The sequence below is a fragment of the Mauremys mutica genome, chromosome 2 (assembly GCF_020497125.1).
Source record: "Mauremys mutica isolate MM-2020 ecotype Southern chromosome 2, ASM2049712v1, whole genome shotgun sequence".
NCBI classification, from domain to species: domain Eukaryota; kingdom Metazoa; phylum Chordata; order Testudines; family Geoemydidae; genus Mauremys; species Mauremys mutica.
Window position 1 is genome coordinate 98,731,572 of NC_059073.1, and position 7,891 is coordinate 98,739,462.

At 40.7% G+C, this 7,891-nt stretch overlaps 1 long non-coding RNA gene across 1 annotated transcript; it reads left to right on the forward strand.

The window, feature by feature from the left end:
- The first annotated feature begins 5,078 nt into the window (after window positions 1–5,078).
- LOC123362844 lies at window positions 5,079–7,290 on the forward strand. The gene is made up of 3 exons (XR_006576598.1): window positions 5,079–5,220; window positions 5,753–5,896; window positions 6,893–7,290. It is a non-coding gene; the product is annotated as an uncharacterized LOC123362844 (long non-coding RNA).
- Window positions 7,291–7,891: the final 601 nt, after the last annotated feature.

The window sequence follows — 7,891 nt, forward strand, 5'->3', positions numbered from 1 at the left end:
CCATCCCTTACACTGGGTCTGAATTTGGCCCATTGTCCCCAATAATGAGGAAAGTGAAAGCAAAAGTAAAAAAAAATTAATCTGCTCACAAGCAAATACAAATCTGATCACAAGCTTTTTAGTCTTTTAATAAGAGTTGAAATACTAAGTGATGTGGTGAGGTGAAGCTATGTTAGTCATCATTCACAACATTAGTTAGTAGAAAAGAGGACAGTTGAATAAGGGCAGAGATCACTTTTGCTAAAAAAAATCAAGTCATTTTGAAAGAAACAAAAAGAAAACTTTACTGACATTTGAAATTACCTAATTTGACTGAAAATGTTTAGAAGAAATAGAGTTTGACTTCATTAAAGTAGTAATAGAATTCTATATTCAACAGGAACTAGAAGAAATATTGATTATATGTACAACTTCACAGTTAGAAAATTCCAATTATCTCTTTCAGTCCAAGTATTACAAACACTTGTCAATATCAGTCTATCTATCCCATTCCTGAAAAGCATCAATAATTGATTTCCAAGCAAGGACCTGGCCTTACCAAAAGTTATTCCACTTGAGACATATAGTTGATGTTGGTATACTTTATATACCTTACATACATGTTATCAGTGTCTACTAGGATTCAAGGGGAAAATTCAGCATTCTTCAAGAAAAAAAAAGTAAATAATCATTTGTATTCCAGTCAAATAGTACACCATGACAGAGTTCATTCTTGTTTGCTCATTAGTTTGGCTACAATGCACAAAAAAAGAAGCTAACATGCAGTGGTAGAAATGTGTACAACCTGGTAACATTGAATCAACCTGGTAACATTTTAAATAGTAGATTAATACATTCACAGGAGAATAGTAATCTTTATATAGAATGATGACACAGCATATTTTGTTCAGAGACATTGTTAAAATGCTGTCAGACAAAGACATGTATTTTAAAAGAGGTACTTAAAATTGGGTAATTTAAGAAAAAATATTTAAGCAGATTCTATAATCTCTATGAGAATGAAATTTTCAAAGTGACATTTGCGGATTGTTCTGCCACCTTTTCGCTTGCTGCCTCCCAAATCCACCCACCCTTAATCAACACTGACTAAGTACCAAAAGCTTTATACTCATTAATCTTTATTTGGTAAGTTGTCTGTTCAAGAGCGCAGTAAAGAAAGAACCACCTAGTTAAACAACAAATAACTATTTGACACTAACAAAATTCATCCCTCATTCAGAATTTATGCAAATACTGAACTGATTCAGCATCAGCCATTCCCATTCACTACCATTAAGAGAAATCATTCTCCAGGGAGCTGCCTCACTAAAGCAACCATAACAATTCAGTGTGTCAAGAGCTGAGCAAAATTTTTCAGACTAACAGTTTATTTGCCAAAAAAAAAATGCAGTCTTGGGTGAACAGAAGCTATTTGGGTTGAATTTGACAAATAGTTTCAGCTGAAAATAAATTGGAGAAAAATTCAAAGTCAGAATGTTTTCACATTCTTGAAATGATGTTTAATTTAAAAAAAACTAGCTAGATTTGTTTTTGTTTTTGTTTTTAAAAAGTTAAATGCCCAAAAATGAAATAAAATATTTCATTTGACCTAATTTTTTTAGACCAGCCACTGAACCAAAAATAAATAAATAAATAAATAAAAATAATGTATTTACTCAGGCCTAAATGTGTCTCCGTTAACTATAATATGCTGTCATGCTATTTATAATTATATAACACTTTTGCTAAGTAAATATATGTATCACCACTAACTTGAAGTGGCTTATGGGAGTGCATTAAGGCAATGAACAAATACACAGAAAGTTGAATATAACTGCGGGAAAGGAACATTTTGTGCAATGACACTGATATAAACCTCTGTGTTTACCAAAGGCACCAGGAGTTCTTGAACGAGTCCACACACAGCTGGGAGGGGTTTTGGTTTTTTTTGTTTGTTTGTTCATTTTGTTTTGTTGTTGTTTGTTGTTTTTTTAATGGTCTTGTCTGAAGAATCAGGGTATGATATCTGAGCCAGACTGAAAGCTTTTGTTTACAAGAGAACATGCAGTAACAAATGCTTTAAAAAGTTCCCTTTCTTGTTAGAGATGATCCCAACTTCAAACATCAAATCTAAACACTCTTAAATGTTGGGATGGCTCAAAATCCAAACCTAGACATGAATTTTATTAATAGCTCCTATCTTTATAATAGGCCAGACCAAACAATTCACTGTGGTGGAGGGGGACACAATTTGTGTGCCTAGGTTCACAAATTCAGAGCGAACAGGTCTAGCTCAGTGGTTTGTGCATTGGCTTGCTAAATACAGGGTTGTGAGCTCAGCCCTTGAGGGGACCATTTAGGGATTGGGTCAAAAATCTGTCTGTGGATTAGTCCTGCTTTGAGCAGGGGGTCAGACTAGATGAGGTCCCTAGTATTCTATGATTTTCACAGTTACAAACCAAAGATTTCACATTTTCTTATAGCATGGAATACTGACATTACAAGTGAGACTGATGCATTCAGCAACTCTCATGCATTTCATAGAATCTAAACACAACATACATTCTTATAAGACTAATACTTATTGTGAGCAAAACTAACATACAAGTGAACTGGTCTGGTGTCCAGCTATGAGTTTGTCAGTTCTTAGCTAATGCTTGCAGTAATGGAAAGAGCTGGCACCTGGTCTTCCAGTGTCACATGCTGCTTATAGCATGGTCCTTCTGTCTCTGTATGTCTCAGATAGTCAGCCTTTTCACTGACATGTCCTAATCAGGGTCTCTCACCACCTCTGCTGCTGGTAGACCAGGCGCCAGCTCATGCCAAGGATCCCGTGCCTCAGTCGAATACTGCTAAGTACATAGCTGAAATCAGTCTGGCTTATCTGTGTGTTAGTATTGGTAAAATAGCTATTAGAATTGTAAGTATGTGTCTAGTGTTTGGACTTTGAGTTGCTGCATGCATTAATCTCATTTGTAAAATTTCTATCTCATATTGTAAGGTGATATTTGAGCATTCGCATTCTAAGCCTCTGTAACTATGTAAATCACCAGACAGGAGAGAGACATTAACTAGCCAGGAATGCTGTCTCCAGGACATGGTCTCCATGTCCTGCCCAACATGGAAGGCTCATTGACAGCAGGAGCACTAGAATGGAACATTAAAGAGGACAAAAGATTTTATTGTTTATTCTCCCCCATCTCAAGATAAGTCTTGCAAGTGGATTGCTCCCATCAGCTGAGTTTGTAGTTTAAAGCAGAAGTGAGGAAGGAAATAAAAACCCCTAACAAGGAGGAATGGTATCTTAATGCTGCTTTGGCGCTAGAGGGCAAGGATTACTAGGCATAAACAAAAATTCCCCAGTGCTCAGCCTGGGTTAGGCCAAAGGAGCTTGCTTATTACAGAAACTTCTATCACTTTTTGAAACTTAAGGTTGGGACCTATATGATTACCTTCTTTAACCATGCAAATAACTATCATTTCTTTTTCCTATATAATAAATCTTTGGATCATTTATTCTAGGATTGGCTACAAACATTGTCTTTGGTGACATCTAAAGTGCAATTGATCTGGGGCAAAATACCGCACCTTTGGGATTGAGAGTAACCAGAATATTGTTGTGATCTTTAGTGTAAGGGACCATTTTATCATAAAACAGGCCCTCAGGTACCTAGCTTCAGAGAAGTGAAATTAACAGTCAATCCAGGATTGAATGTGGTACCTGTGTGGCAAGGCAGATCAGATTATCCAAGGTTACTACCTGGGACTCCATAGTTAGGCTGTTATAATGCCTGAGCAGTTTACACTTGATAATTGTTGGTGAAATCTAAGTATAGAACTTACAGCCAATGGAGTTTGTGCAATGGTTCTTAATGGTCTGCCCTGAAGTACTCACCCTCTTGATCCACTGCAGGATAGTTTGCTTCCACCTTCCTCAAAAATTCTCATTTCTAAGGTCTTGTCAATCTTTTCCCTCCTTTCATCCCAGACATAACCCTGGGGAAGGTACCCACATTGTATCCTTCACTTCTTTGAAGCTAGGTACTTAAGGGTGTGTCTTATCTATGTTATTGGTTTATCTTTTCTGGATTCCTTAACAATCCCTCTTTACAGTCTCCTTTGAGTTAATACTCTCCATTCAGGGAGCAATATAACACTGAACATTGAAACTGAGTCACACATAATATTCTTAAAAAATAATAGATATTTTTCCAGTTGATTTCACCCAGTCCAGATCCAAATACTGTAGCTCCTTTTTTCAAAGGCCTCTAGTCCTTTTAACTCCCCTCACACCCTTTCTTGACTTTAGCTAGACTCAGATGACGGGGCAAGATGTTTGAATTTAAGTGGGATTTCTGGGGAAAGGCTTTGAAAACTTCCTTCAATGATTATGAAATCATCTGACAGGAAGATGAGGTAGAATGGTTGGCAAAGGAGACTGTAGGAGGAATCAAGGGCTCCTTAAATGATGAGTTTTTTCTACTCATTGGCAATCACAGCTGAAGAAGGGTTGGCTGATTTGGTATTACAGGACAGAGGACTCTACTGTTCCATCATAGATGTGGTAAGGAGAGTAATTTCCCCTTCAAGTTTGTAACCTGGATTCTTACCCGTGCTGCCAGGGTCTTTGAGATGGAATAGGTTGAGTCAGCTCCATTCAGATATGGATTAACAGGAAAGTCAGGCACTTTTACAGTATTGTGGGTCCTAGGAAGATGTAGGCTCTACCTAATCACTGTACCTGCTTGCAGCCACCATTCCAAACTGATGTGGAATCTTCTGATTCCAATATTTTCTTTCTTTCTTGCCTCTCTGTCTCTCACACACTCACTCTTAAAACACCACCTTCCATCCGAGCCCAGAAACACTCTCCATATATACATCAGGTCCCTTTTTATCTTCTTTTGGTATGGGAATATGTGAGGGGTGTTTTTCCCCCAACAGACCCTGAATCAACTAATGTGGGTTTGAATGGTCAATTAAAATGCCAGGCTGCACATGGAGGGGGAGCAAGCCTTAACTGATCAAGAAACCCAGCTGGGCAGGAGCAGGGTGATAAAGAGAGGAAGTTTGTAATAGAAAGGGGCTTAACCTCTAGTTTATTCTTTGGGAATTGAGCAGGTGTATGGAGGAAGCCTGGGTAACAAAGAAGCCCTGGGATCCCCGTCTGACAAGTAGCTAGGAGACACAAAGCAGCCATTGAGAGTGGAACTGGCTCCAGGAGTAAGCCCTGATAAAAATGTAAGCTCTAGACTTCCAGAGTGGGGGAGAGAATTACTGGGAGGTGTTCAATTAAGGAATGGAGCAAGGGGAACTCAAGAAGCCTAAAAGGGCAAGACTGAGAATGGCAGAAGTTGACTAAGGTTATGTTTTTAGTGTGGCATTTTGTTAGGGGATTCCAGAAGAGGGGCTTGAGAATCCTTGCCCTGAAAGAAGGGTTAGCCTAGAGAGGTTATGGGGAGAGCAGGCCTGAGACAGGCTGGGCAGGAAGAAACCCAGGGAGGCAGCAGCAAGGAGTTATGAGGATCAGCCCTGGGATGCTATTTTTATGTTATGCCAATTATAGGATCCCTGGGCTGCAGCCTGGTGTAATGGGAGGGCCTGGGTTCTCCTACCAGCCACTGGATAAGGCAGTGTAAAGCCCCTTGTTACAAGGGGATAAGGACAAAAGGGAAGCCCTGGGGCAAGGCAGTGCAAGGGCCGTGAAGCCCAGAGTTGGGGCCTGATATAAGTGCCTTGGACTCTTATTTGTGGCACTCTGTTATACTGGAAGAGGTAGACTTCAACTGTGACCTGGCTGGAGGGCTGAGGCAGAGGGAACAGGAAGATGCTGGCTATTAGAATGGCTGTCAGCTGGATGTGCCAGATACAGAGAGAACCACTACACCATGCCTAGCCACAAAGAGATGCTCCTGTGGTGAGTTAATTCCTTTGTGGAATATCTATCTTGAGAGATGTTTAAACTGGGGCTGCTGAAATTGTCAATGTTCTGAAGAGTTATATAAGCATGCTAATTTTTTTATATTAGTCTTAGAGTTAATGGATTCATTCTTGTGAACTTCATTGCCCAGTATTGCACACTGGGCAACACAATGGGAAGACAAGAAGAGAGAAAGAGTTGTGAGAATCTGTTAAAAAGGAGAAAGCAAACACTGGAGAAGAAACATAAGTGGAAAGAGGGATAAAATGAAAATAGGGAGATGGGAGGAGACTGATATCTGAAAGTAGGCAATAAGGAAAACATCCACCCTTTTACATTTCTGATCTGTATTTAATTCATTACCTCACTATGTGTTAGAGTATTTCTCTACCAGATGCCTAGCAAGCCTGGGGAAAGGGAATAACATAATGAATTCCCTATCTCACAGGGATGATAAACACATTAAAGATTGTGAGCTGCTGAAATGCTGGGTGAGAAGAACATCTAAGTCCCTAATATAAATAGACAGACATATTAGGGAACTTGAGTCATCCTACTTTCTGCTGTTGCTCCTTGGCATATTCTATGGTGGTTGGTAACTTTTCCCCTTTGGTTGGGAGTGAAGAGGATATTTTTATAGTAATTTCTTTTTGAAAGGCCAGACTAAAACCAAATGTGCACAGTGAAGGTGTCATTTTGTCACCAGTCAGCTTTGAGGGAGGTGGGTGGTTTCTCCATTACCAGGAATGCTACATGGAGTGTTAGAAAGGTGCCTGGAAAATCATCCTGGACCAATGGATCTACTTCAATTTATAGAAAGTGAGAATCTGGTCTACAGTTTCTAGACAGTGAACATGAGAACAAAATAACTTTTTCATGGTATCTGCCACTTTGTATACTAGCTACTGGATATTTGATTGTCTCTATGCTGTGGCTACCATAGTGAGATCAGTGTTATCATAGCTGCTATATTCTATGGTGCTTGTCTTTCAGAGAGGGCTGCCGAGAGCGGATTCGAGCCCAGGTGAAAAAAAATCCCCCCTCCCCCCACCCAACGGAGGACCAACTAAACAGGGCCGACGAAGCCGGGCCCCTTTCCGGACCACTGAGTCCTGGTAATTTGTACCCGTTTCCCCCTTCTCTCGACGGCCCTGCTTTCAGACAATCTTCCATTCAGAAACAGACTGATTTATATGCCTCTCTTCACCATCATGGTTTGTGCACTACTGTTGCTTAGTGGTTTCTCTCTCTCCCTCCCTCAGGAGGGAGGAACAATGTGTGTGTAGTTTGCCAGTGTATGTCACATGATCCTCCCTCCCCTCTGCACCTGATCAAAAGAGTGAGAGTCTGCTACAGCCCTAGTTAGTATCTGGCACTTTAGCTCAAGCAGTAAAGGCTTTTTGTTGTGGGAGACCTTAGTCCAGTGGTGAGCAACCTGCAGCCCATGGGCCGCATGCAGCCCATCAGAGTAATCTGATTGCAAGCCACAAGACATTTTGCTGATGTTGACCGTCTGCCAGCATGGTACCCACAGCTCCCAGTGGCTAGGAACGTCAGCAAAATGTCTTGTGGCCCGCAATCATAGTACCCTGATGGGTTGCAGGTTGCCCACCACTGCCCTAGTTCAATCCCTGGTATTGGCTATGATGGTGGCCATCATACAGGCATGCTAGAAGAAAGGGGATGGGGGGAGTAAAGGAGTTGAAGGGGGAAACATAGAGAAAAGAGTAATTGTCGCATCTATATTAGTGGATGGTAATTTAGATTGCAAAGTGGCTTCTCTTCATGCACTCAACAGGACTACAGGAGTTCTGGGCCTATCTCCCCTCCTGTTTCCCTTCCACAGCATTGTATTCATCTCTCCCTCACTGCTCTGGTTGGGCAGCAGGACCATGGCATCTTCTCCTCTTCACTACTGATTGAGAGTAGGGAGAAGCAGCACTGGGCGCAACCCCTTTTTTGATCCCCTACTACACCCCAGTGTCCCTGTTA